This window comes from Vitis vinifera, chromosome 9 (genome assembly GCF_030704535.1).
Source record: "Vitis vinifera cultivar Pinot Noir 40024 chromosome 9, ASM3070453v1".
Taxonomy (NCBI): Eukaryota; Viridiplantae; Streptophyta; class Magnoliopsida; order Vitales; family Vitaceae; genus Vitis; species Vitis vinifera.
In genome coordinates this window covers 5,051,900-5,068,421 of record NC_081813.1, presented here as the reverse complement: position 1 = coordinate 5,068,421, position 16,522 = coordinate 5,051,900, and the positions used below count along the sequence as shown (strand labels likewise).

At 32.3% G+C, this 16,522-nt stretch overlaps 1 pseudogene; it reads left to right on the top strand.

The window, feature by feature from the left end:
- Positions 1 to 4,935: 4,935 nt before the first annotated feature.
- LOC100854432 (probable 2-oxoglutarate-dependent dioxygenase AOP1.2) lies at positions 4,936 to 6,655 on the top strand (annotated as a pseudogene).
- The last annotated feature ends 9,867 nt before the right edge of the window (positions 6,656 to 16,522 follow it).

Below are 16,522 nucleotides of genomic sequence, written 5' to 3'. Positions count from 1 at the left end.
TCTAGAGACTATACAGATATACAAACCATGAGGTTAGAAACCATAGAACTAACAACTATTAAATATGAAAAAGAAGTATACAAATTTACCTAATGATTGCTACACCCTTAGGTTTACACTCCAAAACCTCCACATGATCTCACGTTCATGACATAACACCATCGTGCTCCTTAATGGACTCATCAATGCCTTGAGGGGATGTGAATCCTTCTCATGAACAAAAGAAAAAGAATCATGAACTTTTTTAAAGTTTCGGGTTAAGCACAAAGAATAATGGCCGAAAAGTTTAGGTGCATGAGTTCTTGAGAGAACTTTTCTAATAGATATACATTAGAGAAAGAAAATGGACTTGGAATCAATTTAGAAATCATATTTTACCAAAAAAACAATTTAGAAACTTAAGAATATAGAAATATTTGGAAAGATTTTATATTTTAAGTTTCAAAATATTTTTCTTCTAAAATTCTTAATTTAAATTCCTTTCAAAACTTCTCAAAAGATTTGAAATGATTTTTTTTTTAATTCTCAATTTAAAATAATTTTCTAAATTAATTTTATTATTGGAAAGATTTTTCTTTTTAAATTCTCAATTTAAAATTCCTTTCCAAATTAATTTTATTCCTAATTTCCATAAGTCTACTTTATGTCTTTTATGTCATTATTCTCACTTTACTTACCCATATTTACCTATTTAATTTTAGGTTAATTTTACAACCTTAAATCTTCAAAGGAGTGTAACCCACAAAAAAAAAAAAAAAAGTATACAATGCCTTATATCAAAAGATTTGTCATATACTCTTGAAAGCGAAGAAGCGAGGTAGAAGGATATTTTTTATTTGAAATGGAAAAAAATAAACAAAACGGTTATTGCCTACATTAGGCAATGGATTGATACATCCTCGTGCCATTGAGATGATGGTGCAAGTGACATACTTACACATGAGTTAGTTAAGCATGTGTAGCAGGAGAGTAATCACCTCATCAAGAGGATTTGCTATCCCAAGCTAGGAGGTCTACTACAAAGCATAATCCTTTTACTATATATCTTTCCTCTAAGTACATGTTAGTTATTGATGAAAAGGAGTTGCATAATTTTTAGGAAGTTAAGTCTCATAAGGATAGTAGCAATTGGTTAAGATGATGGATTTCTTGTAGAAAAATGAAACCTATGAGTTGGTATAACTTCCTAAATGGAAGAAAAACATTGAAAAACAAATGAGTGTTCAAGTTGAAAATAGACAACAGTGGAAAGCTAGCAAAATATAAGGCTTGGTTGGTTGTTAAGGGCTTTGGGTAGAAAAAGGGTTTGGATTTTGATGAAATTTTATCCCTAATAGTGAAGATGAATCCCATTAAAGTTGCATTTAGGTTAGTGGCTAGTTTGAATCTTGAGCTTAAGCAGATGGATGTGAAAACAACTTTTTTTCATAGTAATTTGGAGGAAGAAATTAGATAGAGTAACCAAAGGGTTTTGTAGTAAAAGGGAAAGAACACTTGGTCTACAAATTGAAGAAAAGTCTTTATGGGTTGAAGCAAGCTTCAAGATGGTACAAGAAGTTCGACTCGTTAATGATGAGGCATGACTTTCTAAGAACCAAAGCATATTCTTGAGTCTACTTCAAGAAATATTTTCTTGATGGTTTTAAGATATTAGTATATGTTGATGACATTCTTATTATTGGGCACAATGCTAAATTGATTTATAAGTTGAAGAAGATTCACACAAATAAGAATGCCTAAAGCACAAAAGTGGTTCCCAAGTGGAATTAAATCTTTAGTTACACATTGGCATAGCATGTTTGAACTCTATGTGATGGAGTTATAGATTGACATCCGTCCCTCATATAATATAGGGGGGGATTGTTGAGCTAACTTTATCTAAGCCCATGAAAAGTTTCCTAGGCCCATGTGTATATTGGGTTAATTTTATTTACGTATTCTCTAAGCCTAAATATAAATAGCATTAAGGCTTTGGAATGTGGTGAAAAGTGGTAGAGAAAAAAGGGAAGAAGTAAATAAAGTTGTTTTTTGGGCACTATTCTAGGGCTTAAGGGTGAAGATACAAGTTTTTTCATCAACCTTTTGGAGAAATTCCTACAGTACGATTTCTTTTCTTGTTCATTGTTTTATGAGGTGATAGATGCCCATTTCAAGTATTAATAATCATTTCCACTTGTTATCAAGGTGAAGAAACAAATGAGAATTTATTTATATCCCCATTTTTACTGAAATTGAAGAATCCATGGTTAATTTTTTACCTCCCTTTGACGGATTTTTTTCACATCATATTTGGGGTGTCATTTTGGTTGGATGTTCTTAGATTATTATTGTTCTCGTTAGAATGTTATTATCATTAAGAGGTTGTTATTATTGTTAAGAAGTTATAACCTATGCAAGTGAATACTCTATAATTCCCTATAACTTGCCAACATTTTTAGCATGCATGAGTTTTTGTCCAAGTTTCAACTTCTCATTCTCGTGGATTTTGTGTAGTAAGCAAATAAACCATATTACTTGTGGTAGAAAATAAAACATTTCTACCAACACTTGAAGTTACCACCATCAAATTTCTTTAACTTAACAAAATGAATAGCATAGTCACAAAGAGACAACAGTGGTATCATTTCCACATCTTAATTTATTGGATTAAAATTGTTAATCCAAAAATATTGAAGTTGAAATAGTACAAAGTGCACGTACAAAGAAAATAACACAACGAAGTTATGTTTGTTTGCTTGAATTGTACGGTCCTGATGAAAGCAGTCCTCAAATACTCTCAAAATATAGCAAGCTTGTCAGGAATCTATATATTGTTTCTGCAGAATAATATTATATATGAATTTTGATGCAAGACGAAAATAGAAGCTGAAAAATGTGTAAGAATGGAAAGAATAGAATAATTTTGTGATTAAATGAATAAATAAAATTACCATTCCTTAACCCTATATATAGATTTCAAAGCACCCTTTGATTTAGGGTTGCATCCATTCAATTTAGGTTGCATCACTTCAATACTTACCCGTTTATGTAACACCTTTTGAAAGACATCTTTTCAACTTTGATATATTTTCATTTTTCAAAATTATTTCTAATATGCTATTATTCCAACTTCTCTACTTTATTATTTTCTATAGTTTTCCCGTATCTTTCTCAGCAACCTAATACAACATCAAAGCACTATCATTGAATATGGACGATCTCCAGCTACAACATAATGATGCTTGCCAATGTTGACTACACTCAGAAATCAAATGCTAATTTTAATCTGTATTTTGACATTTTCTTGAACCCTAAATGCCCATGCAACGCGAGATAAATGAAGGGAAAGAAGACAAATTGGCTTGAAAGACCTTCCACCAGATAAAGGAGGATATTCTCCTCCCTTTGTAGTATCAAGAGGAATTACTTTTGATTTTATTTCAATTTATGGTATTTGAATATTGTGTGGACTTTGACAGAGGCATAATGAATTTCAATTGTGTTTCATTTAATTTTAGGTTAAATCGGGCTCTTAATTTCTCGCTCATTTTCGGTTTTTATTTTATTTTCACAATGATTCTGAAACTTGATCCTATCATTTGGTACCAAAGAATTGACCTTATGGGTAGACTGCTTGAGATGTTTTACTATATGGATGAAGATTTTGAAAAAAAACAAAGCAATGGAACTTTAGAAGGGTAGTTGAACTCACTGAAGGCATCAGTGTGGAGCTTCGTGAAGCAGAGTCCTGACAATGAGGGCAAATCAGATCTGCAAGAATGTTAAGTTATTGAGAGAAAAATATGTGATGATTAGTGATGACAATCACCTGCATAAAAAAACTAAATAAAAATCTGTAGTGTCCATTGAGGCATATATTCAATACAATGATTACTTTATCTTGATCTTGTGTGCCCCTTCAATCGCCTCAATGGGTGAGGTACCATGCACGATAGAAGGTTCCTTCATTTAGGTTATGATAGGTCGGGACCAGTATTAATAAAAGAGAAAAAATGTTAAGGAAAATTATCATTTTCCATCTGATCGTTGAGGCCTGCTTGGTCCTCAAAAACTCAAGGAAAGAAAACAAGAAAGCAAATCAAAAAAATTTCTCCAGTCTTTTCAACCATTTTTTAACAGAAGAGTCATCTCAAAATGCAAAAGTTTTCCCACAATTTCCATCAGATTCCTTTTCCATTCCATCAGAACAATACATCACATATTGATATTCCTTCAAACTCTTTTTTTATTTTCTCATTGTTCTTAGAATTGAGCCACAGCCAAGCAAGAGTTGGATGCTTCTTTAACGCTAAGACCTTGAAAAGAAAGTCATTTTCATGGGTTGTAGAATTATAAGTCTAAATTATATTTTGGGACCACATTAAAACAAATAGACTATGCTCAATAATTGCATAAAATGTAATATATATCTAATCATAAAGATTTGAGTTAAATAACTTAAAATTTGATTTAAATAACTAATTTGATGAGTATGATTAGTGGGGTTTGGCTCTACTGCTTGTTTAGTCCAGTATTTTTTTTTCCTAGATTTTTCTATCTTTTTTGTTTCTGTGGGCTAGCATGCAAGCCTGTGGACGGATTTGGAGGCTGACATCAAGGAAAAAACATGATTTCTGAGGACCACTGGAGTTATTTTCTAATGCCTTATTTCAGATGCATTTACTATACCGATTCACATTGACATGGATATGTACTAACAAAAATGTATGACCTCCAAACCCTAAAAGTAATTGCAAGCTTGCAATCAAGGTTCCTGTTACCACAATGGGAGCTCCCACATCAAAATAGAAAATGCTAGCTACTCTTTCTTTCCATTTTTCTGGTTGGGTTATCCTACAGGTCACAATAGCATAACATTGATTACATTTATGCAGTATGTCATGTTAAAAGATTCAATCATACAATAGGGTTGGAGAGAGTAAAATTTTGGTTGCCATGGCATTGACAAGTCCTAACAAAGTCTTGGTCCATCTCAATATGGCTGCATCTGATCATAATAGACATGTAGCTAAGGTCCCACAGGCAAGATGCTCTTCCAACACACAAACATCCATGGAGCTCCTGACAAGAGTAAAATATTCCGGATTTGGAGGTTTATAGATTTGGATTGATGCTATAGATTATGATATTGTTTTCAACTTACAAGTTAGTTATGGTAGGGGCAAAAGATTTATGACCAAAAAGATAAAATAAACTTCAGACTGAACAAAGAGCAATCACCCATGAAATTGAAAATAAATAAATAAATAATTTCAGAGCATGCGGATCAATTGATGGATTCATCTAACTTATAGTTTACTTGCCTGTAACTATATGTGACCTCATTTGTTATGTCATGGCACAGGAGCATCAATTGAACTGTATAACATAAATAATTAAGAAATGTGATCTCATTTGCATGGATTTGAGTCTGTAAATAACATGAACAATTAAAATCAATTTATCCATTTTATCTCAAGAGCCCTCAAACTTGCTTGGTAAAACTAAAAAATCTAGGATCATCAGTTTGGAGATACTTCCAAAGATTCCTATCGATCCTAGACTTCTCCAAGGAAAATTTGAAGACTGGTACAGATTCTTGGCTGTTTCATGGCAGTCTATGATAAACATTGGTTAGGAGTTCACGACACAGTCTTTGCTGCAATGGGAGAGTTGTTCGATCTCCTGATACAAATCAACTAAGAACCAAAACATTATTGATAAGCCTTACCATGTATATACTCTATAACGCCCTGTTGCTTCTCTTCATCAACGCCTGGGCATCAATAACTGTAAGAAATTAATTCAAATTTTTGCAAAGGTCATGTGGCCAGCAGGAAATGAGCATATCTGGAATGGTTTAATATGTTACCCCGCTCTAAGTCTTTACACTTATTCATTTCACTTTCATATATTTTTCTTCCTTCTTGATCAGTCAAAATGTGCATTCCTATTCAAAGCTACTCGCTGATTAAGAACAGGCAGTGATGAGAATGGTATAGAAAGCTATGGTATAGAGAATGACTCACATTGCATCAGATACTTGCCTAATTAGATCCTTGAAATATAGAGTCCCCAAGATGAGTGAGACTAACATAGCTTTCCCCCCCTCATTCCGACTAAAAGTTTAATGAGTATACTTCATCAAAATCAAGTCAATGGGTTGGAGATAGAAACAAAGGATAGCAAGTGGATTGGGTATGAGCCCCCTCACTCCCAGTCTTTTTAGTCAGGGCAGGTGAATTATTCATGGTGAGTCTAATCTTCACTATATGATATCCAGTGATAGATCATTATTTATATGTTTTCAATTTCCTCTTCCCGAAACCCAAAATTATGTAATAAAAATCTCAAGAACACATCTACCAAAAGACAAGGAACACAATTTTGATGAATTTGATACTAAAGTATGTCACAGTTTTGGAATTATAATTTAGCTGAAGAGAAGTATGTTTAGCAAGATACATCCTCCCAAACATCAAGTCATTATGAAGGGGAATGAAGCAAGATACTCACTCAGGCTGTTCTCATTCACCAAAGGGTTGATAAAGATAACAGAAGAGCTATTTGATGACCACCACCCATTGCAGTTCAAGTCATTTGATCATATTGACTTACTCATTTCCTTTTCACAGAAGAAGGTCGAAATCCTGAGGGTGCTCTTAAAGCCTACTGAGGCGTTGTTGAAGATTTCTTTGATCCAAAGAAACTCTATGTTATATATATACACATATACTGTGTGTGATTTCAGGGTTTTCTAGTACTGCAGTTCTGTTAATGTGCATGGTTCACTTTCTTTAGTTTCTTGAGGGGACTTGTCAGAACCCTAATAATGGCTTTTATTGGGTTACACATTTTTTACAGTTTTGTGCTTTTGTATGCACTACCAAAAGTACATGGGGTATAAGCAGCTGGCTAAAACTAATCTTAATTGAGTTGCCCCCGTCTATACATTCTGTAAACTCCACAACTAGTTTGGTTTCTCAAAAGGGCATGTCAAAACTTGCACAAGGAAGATTTTAGGATCCAAACTGTGGAAGTTAAAATAGTTTTCTTTAATTTCATTGCATCTTCTATGTGCTCTATGCATATGCCACAAAATTTGGCTCCTTAACTGTGCACATTTTTAGAAAACACACGTACACACACTAAATAAACAAGATGACCATAAACTAAAAAAAATTACAAAAAAAAAAAAAAAGAACGAGAAGAAAAGAAAGAAAAAATATGGATTAGGTCATTTGAAACTTCAACTAGCTCGTTGAAAATGCATGGAACCAAGGGATGACAAGCAAAAGAATGGGAAGAAAAAGGAGAAATGAAAAAGCATTGTTTGAAGGAGGACCAAAGCCAAGTAAAACTCAAATAAAATGCCAACATATTTAAGAAGACTATGCAAAGTCAATTCCCTAAAAGGGAGATACAATATTGATCTATTGGACAAGGAAATTATATAAATATTATGGTTAGGATTATTCAGAAGGTTTGATAAAAGGTGTATTAGAGTGTATGATATACATTGTGAGCTTAAATCCTACAAACTTAGGGTTTTAGGACAATTGGTAATCCAACATGGTATTAGGGCCATGTGAGAGGTCAGGTTTTTGAACCTCACCATTGCATAACTATTTACCCAATTTATTAAACCTACATGTAAGCCCAAAAATAGGAGGCTACACCTGAGGAAGGGTGTTAATGCAAATCTCTATGGTTTACTTATTCGTCTTACTTATAATTTACTTGCTAGTAACTATATTTTTGTTGTTCAAATATTGGTGTCAAGTTATGGCAAGTTGAAAACCAATGGCTCTTATTCACAATTGGAAAGTTGTGAAAAATATCCCTTGACCATGAGATCTCTTTTTGAATATATATATATGTATATATTATGCACATTGTTATGTTGCATGTGATGAAAAGTGCTTTCAAAGTTGCTAATTTTGGATTTTCTTATGGAAAATAAATTTTCATGAAAAGGTTATTTTCAAATTAAAGTTTTATTTAAAATTGGAATGGTGTTACTATTAAAGAATTTTTTTTATATGGAAAGTTTTTTTAAAATTGTCAGAGAATCTAGTTTTTTTTTCTATAGAATCCTTAGAAGATCTTTTCTTTTCAAAGCTTCTATTTTTGAGATCTTTAAGGACTTGAGTTTCTATATTAAGGGAAGATTCTATTATTTTAAAGTCTTTATAAAATTTGATATTCCTTATAAGTACAACTATTCCAATTTAGTGAATAAATAAAGTTTTTGGAAGTTTTCATGATAGATAATTTATTTTTAAAAAGTCATCAAAATTATTGAAAGCCTTTTATGTAAATAATATGAAACTTATAATAATTTTCATAAGTTTTAAGTTATGTTTACAAATTACTAAACTCATTAATAAATCAAACGCATTTAGTATTACTTAGTTTGGAGTTTATTTGTCTAGTGAAAAACTTTATAAAAATATATTCATGCATTGTACCTTATAAGAATTATGACCTACATCTCTTGCATTGTTTGTGACTTAGGTGCCTTAGGAATTGCACGAAATATCCAAGTCAAGTATTCCTTGTAAGAAAATGATTTGTTTACACCCAGTTCCTAAGCTTAGACAAACCATTAGAGGTTGTAGTGTTACCTCCTAATTGGAAAGATAATTGGTCTTGGCTATCAAGATTTCCCATGGTGAGCGTACTAGTGTGTATGATTACACATTGGACATGAACTATATGAGTCATGACATAAGGTTATAGATAATCATGACCTCACCAAGCTACTACATTGTGTTATCTCTCAACTTTGAGAGAATATTGAGTTTGTGTCGAAGTTAGCAATGGTTTTGACTTATGTATAAGTCTTAAGGTGATCATATATTCCCCATGGATTGGGTCACTATTGATGGAAGCTAATAACAACATGTATTCTTAATAGAAGTACCATAATATCTCATAGGATTGAGACATTATGTTCCCTTAAATGATTCTAAAGAGGTGTATTCATGTAAACTATAGTCATAGTAGTTCCTTAACTGGAACTCAACATAAGCTCTTGAATAGCTAAAATATGTTAGTTAGTCATATAATAGGAGGATATGTAACTCAAGAATAGTAGAGGTAGTTAGAGTACAAACATTAGTTCATGGGAAGACTATATGCAATGGATAGCAAGTCACGAACATGAGCACTGAGTATCTCATTGTAATTTACATAAGGCACTTGAGTGAAATTGATTTTCTATAATAGGATGTTAAATCAACTTCACAATTGGATTATGAAGGAGCCAATTCTATCCTATGCATTCCAGTGGTCCCCGTCTGAGCTCATATACCTTGATGGCACAATTTGAGGATTGGACTATCTCTTGGTTCACTTATGTGCATAAGAACATTTTGGCAATTTCATAAGATTACATAGGGGTTCAGAACAATATATTTGAATTAGGCCAATCGATTAACTAGACAACCTTGTTGGGTACATTAATCAATTATGACCCTTTTGGGCTAGATTAAATGACTAAGCCCTTGATAGGCTCAAGCCACTTAAGCCTAGTAGGAAACCTTATAAATACTCCCTTAAGGGTTAAGGTTGCTAACTTTTCAGTCTTTTACCATCCAAAAAGATAGAGTTTTAGCCTCCACCCTCCCAAACACCTCGCCATTTGTATGTCAAGGATCGAGGTAGAGTCATTGAGTGGAAGATTGTGGTTGTATGAGACTTTTGAAGACTTTAGGCTTGATCTTCACGAAAAGGAAATTTGATTTGGGAACATCGATCCAAATCAAAGCTAAAAGTTTCTAAACCATTAATCTAGATCTTGTATGTTTAAAATATGTTTTTTTTTCTTCCATTACTATGATTTAGAGCACTAGGAAGAAATCAATGCGTCTAACCTAATTGTGGGATAGGGAACAAAGAAATCTGGGATTCCCTACATAAACTCTAACTTTTAAGACTATTCAATCATCCAAATGCCTAGCCTTCTCCTTTCTTTCATGTCAAGGTGTATAGCCACTCTACACAATTGTCAAGGATCAAATGAGTGATCAGGCGGAAGATCATTAGGTTTTGAGATCCGCATCATTACTTTCATTGACTAAAATCGATCCAGGAATATCTAGATTGTAGGTATTGTTTTCTGAGCACCGCCTAGATATGTCTTTTTTTATTAATAATTGTTTTTTGTTGCTTAAATCTAGTATATCTAAGATGTTAGTAGCATGCACCCTACGATCCATGGCTTGGAATGAATTAATTCAGATATTCCAACAACTAGAATCAAAGCCCTAGGTATGAAAAGGCATGTTAAAACCTTTCTAAGGTGTGATCCCTTGGTTTTGTAGGTTTTTTTTTTTTTTTTTAATCTCATGGCCCCAAAAGATGAATGGTTAAATGCACGGTTTTAAAAACTTGACCAAATCGACCAATCTTACCAGTCCAACCACCGGTCGATCATGGTTCTGGTTCAATCCAACTAATTGAGTGGGTCAAGGGTTGAACCAGAATTGAATCGATTGAACCAACAGTTGGATCGGCAAACCAGATGGTTCAACCTATTTTTTCTCTTTTTTTAAGCCAAAAAAACACCTTTTTTTTTTTGAAGTAAAAAAAACATTTTGATGCATTTTGTACTAAAATGACAACATTTCCTAAGGGAACCGAATTACTCTATGAGGAGCTCATCCGACTCATTTGTCATCAAGCCTAATAAACTTTTAGTCTTAGAAGTTAATGATTCTTGTGTGCCTTTTATACCCCATAATCCCTACATATTTTTTATCCATTTTCATGTGGGATTAGTTAGTGAGAAGAAAAAAAATTTGCAAGTTTGAGAGCTTGAGCTCAGACCTTCAAGTGTAAAAATTGAAGCTTAACCATTAAGCTATGAAGTTTTTTCATTGTATTATATTTGCAAATAAAATTATAGAACAAAATTAATATTTTTTTTTTCAAATTTTTATTGTATAAAAGTGTAAAACACTTTCACATTTATTTTTATAATAATTATATAATGTAATTAAAAAATTAATATAAATTAATTAATATAATAATTTTAAAATAATAAAATACAAAAGACATGCAAATAAAATTAAATATTACATTTTTTTCATTTTAAATATATCTTTATATTTAAATATTATAAATTTTCTATTTAATAAAAATTAAAATATTAATATATTTATATTTCTCTTCATCATTTAATTTGATACGTCAAATATAAAAATAAAATATTATTAAAATTTTTAATTATATATCATTTTAATTTCTTATAATTATTTAAAATTTTATATAATATATAAGTTATTATTTATGACATCACCGGTCTTACCAGTGAACCATGAACCGATTACTTTTTTTGTTCAAGGACTCATCCAATTCTAAAAACATTGACTAAATGTTTATTTCTTGTTATTATAAATCATTTACGAATTAATGCCATTAGAAAATTGCATTGATCCTTATTTCATAAATTTTTTGGTATATAATAGAGAATTTTCCCTTTGAAAGGTGTCTTGATACCTATTTGGTATATAAAAATATCTTGAAGATTAAGAGGAACTTCAAATTAGTGAAAAGTAGTGAAGGCTACTCAAGTTGAAATACTAATTCGATAAGAAAGAGTGCATCGATCCTTGCCTTCTACTTGGGATATCATGAATCTTTATTCGATGAGAATAGTTGTGGCACCAACTATTTATTCAGTAGTGTTCAGTATGTTTGGCTTCTTCCAATTAATATTTGTATTTGTATGGATGCATTGGAAGCAACATCAACGAAAAATGACTCCTGAGGATCACTTGAATGATTGTCTAACTCTTATTCATAAAATTGACTACCTATATAAAATATGGGCTCTCATTGGCATTTTGATGGCCTTGTGCATTAAATTATGCAAAAAAAAAACTCCATATTTCATTGAGGAATAATGAGTTGTTATTTGATGGGGATCGTTTTGGAATCTAGTTATAGTTGTTAGATTTTTTTAATCACTGACCAACACTAAGATGAAACAAATTGCCAATCACATCAGGATTGAATTAATTAACTAAATTTGAATATTACTTGTTATGTTGGTGTCACACAAGTACTTTAATTTGGTATTTTTGCAAAATTTTCTCATTGTCTAGTTTCTTCCTATGTAATGGATGCATTTGGAGGTAACCTCAAGGAGAAATGACTTCTGAGTACAACTTTAATGAATCAATCATTATCTTATTCCATATGGTGTTATACTCCTTGCATACACAACCCCATGTATAATGATATATATATATATATATATATATATTCCATATGGTGTTGTACTTTTTGTTAGAAGTTATTAACATATTTAGTTATTATATATTTATTTATTTATTATATTGAAATTATTTTCTTTTTTTTATAAGTAAGGATAAATTAGTCTTTCTTTTATTTTATTAGGTCTATTTAAATTGTAATGGTATTGTACCTATTTTAAAAAGATTTCACAATGAGAAATCCTAAATTTTCATTTTTTTTTCTCTTTTTGTCTCTTTGAATATTTTTATGGATTTCAACATGGTATTAGAGCTTAGTTTAGCAGGAGACAATGGGTTCAAACCACCTCTCTTCATCTTTAATGGGATTTTTTATTTGTAACTTCATGAAAGAGAGTTTAATTTCATACACTATTTTCGTATATGTTTGATTGTAGGATATTGTAATGAGTGATTGTATCGTTCTTTTCCTATTTGATTTTGGTATTTGATTTCATATTTGATTACTACTCAAAAAGTGTTATTTCATAGCTTGTAATTAACTCTTTTAAACACTTTTGAGTAGTAGTTATCACCCTTTAACCCAATTAACATATTAAGGACCCTTGCAATCAATTCTAATCAAATTGTGTTAAGTTTTGGTGTTTTGATAGCTTTTTGATCACCAAAGCAATCCAAGATTGAGGAGAGTTCTTTGGAATCCATGGCAAAGCAATGGAAAGCTCAGAAACATGAAGAACTGAAGCTTTGAAGTCCTTTGCCATAAGCAAATCCGAAATGCAAGGAGTATGGGACAATGATCCGGACAACATATCCGAATAGGATATGCTATCATCCGGGTGTGTGATGATCGCAAGTGTCGTCTGCTTCTCCATGATGGAGTCCGAATAGGGGAGCGTGTTGCCATTCCACCCGGATGTCTCGCATCCAGAATTCTACTACGCCGCCATTCCACCCGGATGTCTCGCATCCGGAATTCTGCTGCTCTGCCATTCCACCCGGATGTCTCGCATCCGGAATTCTGCTCCGCCGCCATTCCATCCGGATATTTCACATCCGGCGTGTTTCCTCAGAAAATGAGTGGCTAGACTTTTAGTTCCTTGGAGTTAAGGTTACCGGGAAAGGTTCCAAGTGCAAGAATTAGTAGTTTTGTGGTTTCAGCCATTAATGAAGAGAAAGTGTGATCCGTTAATGGTTTTTATCTTTTTAGTTAACTTAAAACGCCTTTGAATCACCTGGGCCAACACTTGGTAAGGCAAGTGATCTCCATCCATTGAGATGCACTAGTTTATCTCTTGCGAGCCTTTGGGAGGTAGTTTGAAGGTAAGATTTTCTAGAATAGCCAACACTTGGTAAGCTTTTGGACTCCAAAGAGACATCCATTAATTATCTCTTGCGAGCTTTTGACGGGTAATCCAAGGTTAAAGATCACCTTGAATGGCAAATGCTAGGTGAGAGGCACGAGTCATTGCAAGATGTATCAGTGAGAGGGATTTAGTGTTTGAACCCATCAATAGGAAGCATCTGTACAACACCGGTTAGAGAATTGACTATATGTTAATTCTCTAATGCGAGGAAATGAACCAAATGACCGGAGCTCTGTCTTTGCACGAGGAACCTCCCTTGTGAACCTAAACCTCCAAGGAATGTTTTTCTTCATAAGTAATTTCCATTACTTCCTTTGCCGTTAGTTTAAACCTAAACCTTTTTCAACCAAAGTTTGTGTTTTATTTCTTAAGCTAACCTTGAAATGAAAAAGCACCAATTCACTTTGAATTGGTATCATTTATGAATTGAAAACCCTTCCCAGTGAACGATCCTAGAGCCACTATGCTATAGTAGCTTTGTCTTTGCTACCCTAATTCATGGTGTAATAGGTTATAAATTTTGTTGATTACTCCCTCAATCAAGGAACATCAGCTGGACATGAATCAGCTGATACACCAAGTGGGCACGAATCAATATTCATTTGTTGGATATGAATCCAAAATTCTGTATGTCTTTCCTTCTTCTATGTTGGATATAAATCTAAATTTTTTCTATCTCTGTTTGTTGGATATAAATCCAAAATTATGTTTGTTTTTGTTTATTGGATATGAATCCAAATTCCCCTTGAAGGACATGATCAATTGTGGATTTTTACACCCACCATTTTTTTATATTCAAATTTTATTATATAGTTAAATAGGTATGAAGGTGCTCTTGGCTCCTATTTGTTAGATATGAATCCAAATTTTGTTTAGCTTTGTTTGTTAGATATGAATTCAAATTTTGTTTATCTCTTCCTCTTCTTCTTCTTCTATGGTTTTATGTTTTCGTTTGTCTTTATTCTATTTTTTATTTTCATGCTCCTTCCTCTCCTCTTACAGCTACTCCTAAAAGTTGTTTTTTATTCTCTTTGGTAGGAACTATGATTGAAGAACTTTTGCTTTGCGTAAGACTGATAATTGGTATTTGGAACTTCGATTAAATAGTATGAAGCTTAATTAGATGCTAAGGGATTTCTCAATAGTATGATTGCAAAGTTGTTTACTAAGTCACACTTGTTTTCGTGTTTTATATTTTTGGTTGACACACTCTCAATGCTTCTTACAGGCATATTGTGAATTTGTGGGGGGATATTAGAAGTTATTAATATATTTAGTCACTATATATTTATTTATTTAGTTATTATATTGAAATTATTTTCTTTCTTTTTAGACGTAAGGGTCAATTAGTCTTTATTTTCTTTTATTATGTCTATTTAAATTGTAATGATGTTGTACCTTTTTTAAAAAAGAATTCATAATAAGAAATCCTAAATTTTCGTTTATTTCCTTTTTTTTTCTTTTTAAATCATTTTGTGGATTTCAACACTCCATACACAACCCCATGTCACATTGATATTGATATATATATATAATGAATCAATGATTATCTTATTCCATATGGTGTTATACTCCCGTCATACACAATCCAATGTCACATTGATAATGATTTATATATATATATAAAAGCGTGGAGTGGTGCTTTTAGTCGATGTTTGGTATGTTATTTCGTTAGTTACTGTCTCCAAAATGGGGGGACCATCATAAAAATTAGAAAAAAAATGGGACACCAAGGGTTGTAACACCATTCATTATAATAATGTATAGGATGGTTAACTTTGATGATAATAATGAAATTTAATAGTCTGCATTTATACAAGGTCCATCATGCATGCGCAAGATCCCCTCCCAGCTCAGTAAAATCTTTGGGACACCAAAGTTTAGATTTAGATGGATATTATAGATGATGACATCATTCCAGATGTCATAGGTTATGGAAGGGACAAAGCTAGTATGATTTATTGTTTAGAGGAAAAAATAATACTAAAATTTCATATTGAACAAGAAGCAATCACCCATGAATTTTTTTATTTCGGGGTCTTATAGTTTTGGACTTTCCCCTATACTTTAGTAATTAATTTATTCAGAACAATAAGTTCTTGGATCTGTAATGATTTTGTAGATTTCAACTCAAGGGGGCATTGTAAGGAGGCAGAGTAGCCAGGTCCTAAGCCTTGGCAAACTTTGGGGTCAATCAAAGAGTTATTTAAAACGATGATGATGTATAAAGACAATTATTTTTTGGTGATTAGGACCAGCTAATCATCTTATCATTAGGTCATGGTAGGCACAAGTGCACCGATTGGACTCTCTATGTAACATGAACAATTAATACTAATGTATCCTTCAATTGTCTCGAACAACCCATCAAATTGCTCGTTAAGAATTAAAAAAGAAAATCATGAGTTCTGAAACACAGGCCAAGCTTCCTATTAAACTTCTCCAAGGAAAATTTGAAGCTCGGTTCACTTTTTTGGTTCTCTGCATGCAATGATGTCAGGCATGCCCTTGAAGAGTATGGTTGGTATTATCATATACATTCAACATCAGCTAGTAGTCTTGGATTGGCACAACTGGATCAGATCTTTCTGATTACTAGATTAAATATTAATTAATTAAATATGGCCTTCAAAGCTATTAGTCATGAATTTAGCACAACTAAAAAACTTAGTGATATAAATTTTTCAATTTGGAAAAGGAGAATTAAGCACATTCTTCATCAAGATAAAGTTGAATGTGTAATTCATTCTCCTTTATCACTACCTAAGGAAAATGCTTCAACCACTATTAGAAGAAATAATGAAAATACACAATTCTTTATCATAATGCACATGTAGATGACGTCATGTAGCTAATGTCCTCATGCAAGATTTATAGATTTGAATAGACATTATTATGGCATTGTTTTCAACTTACAAGTTGGTCATGGTGGGGGCAAAATATGTATGATGG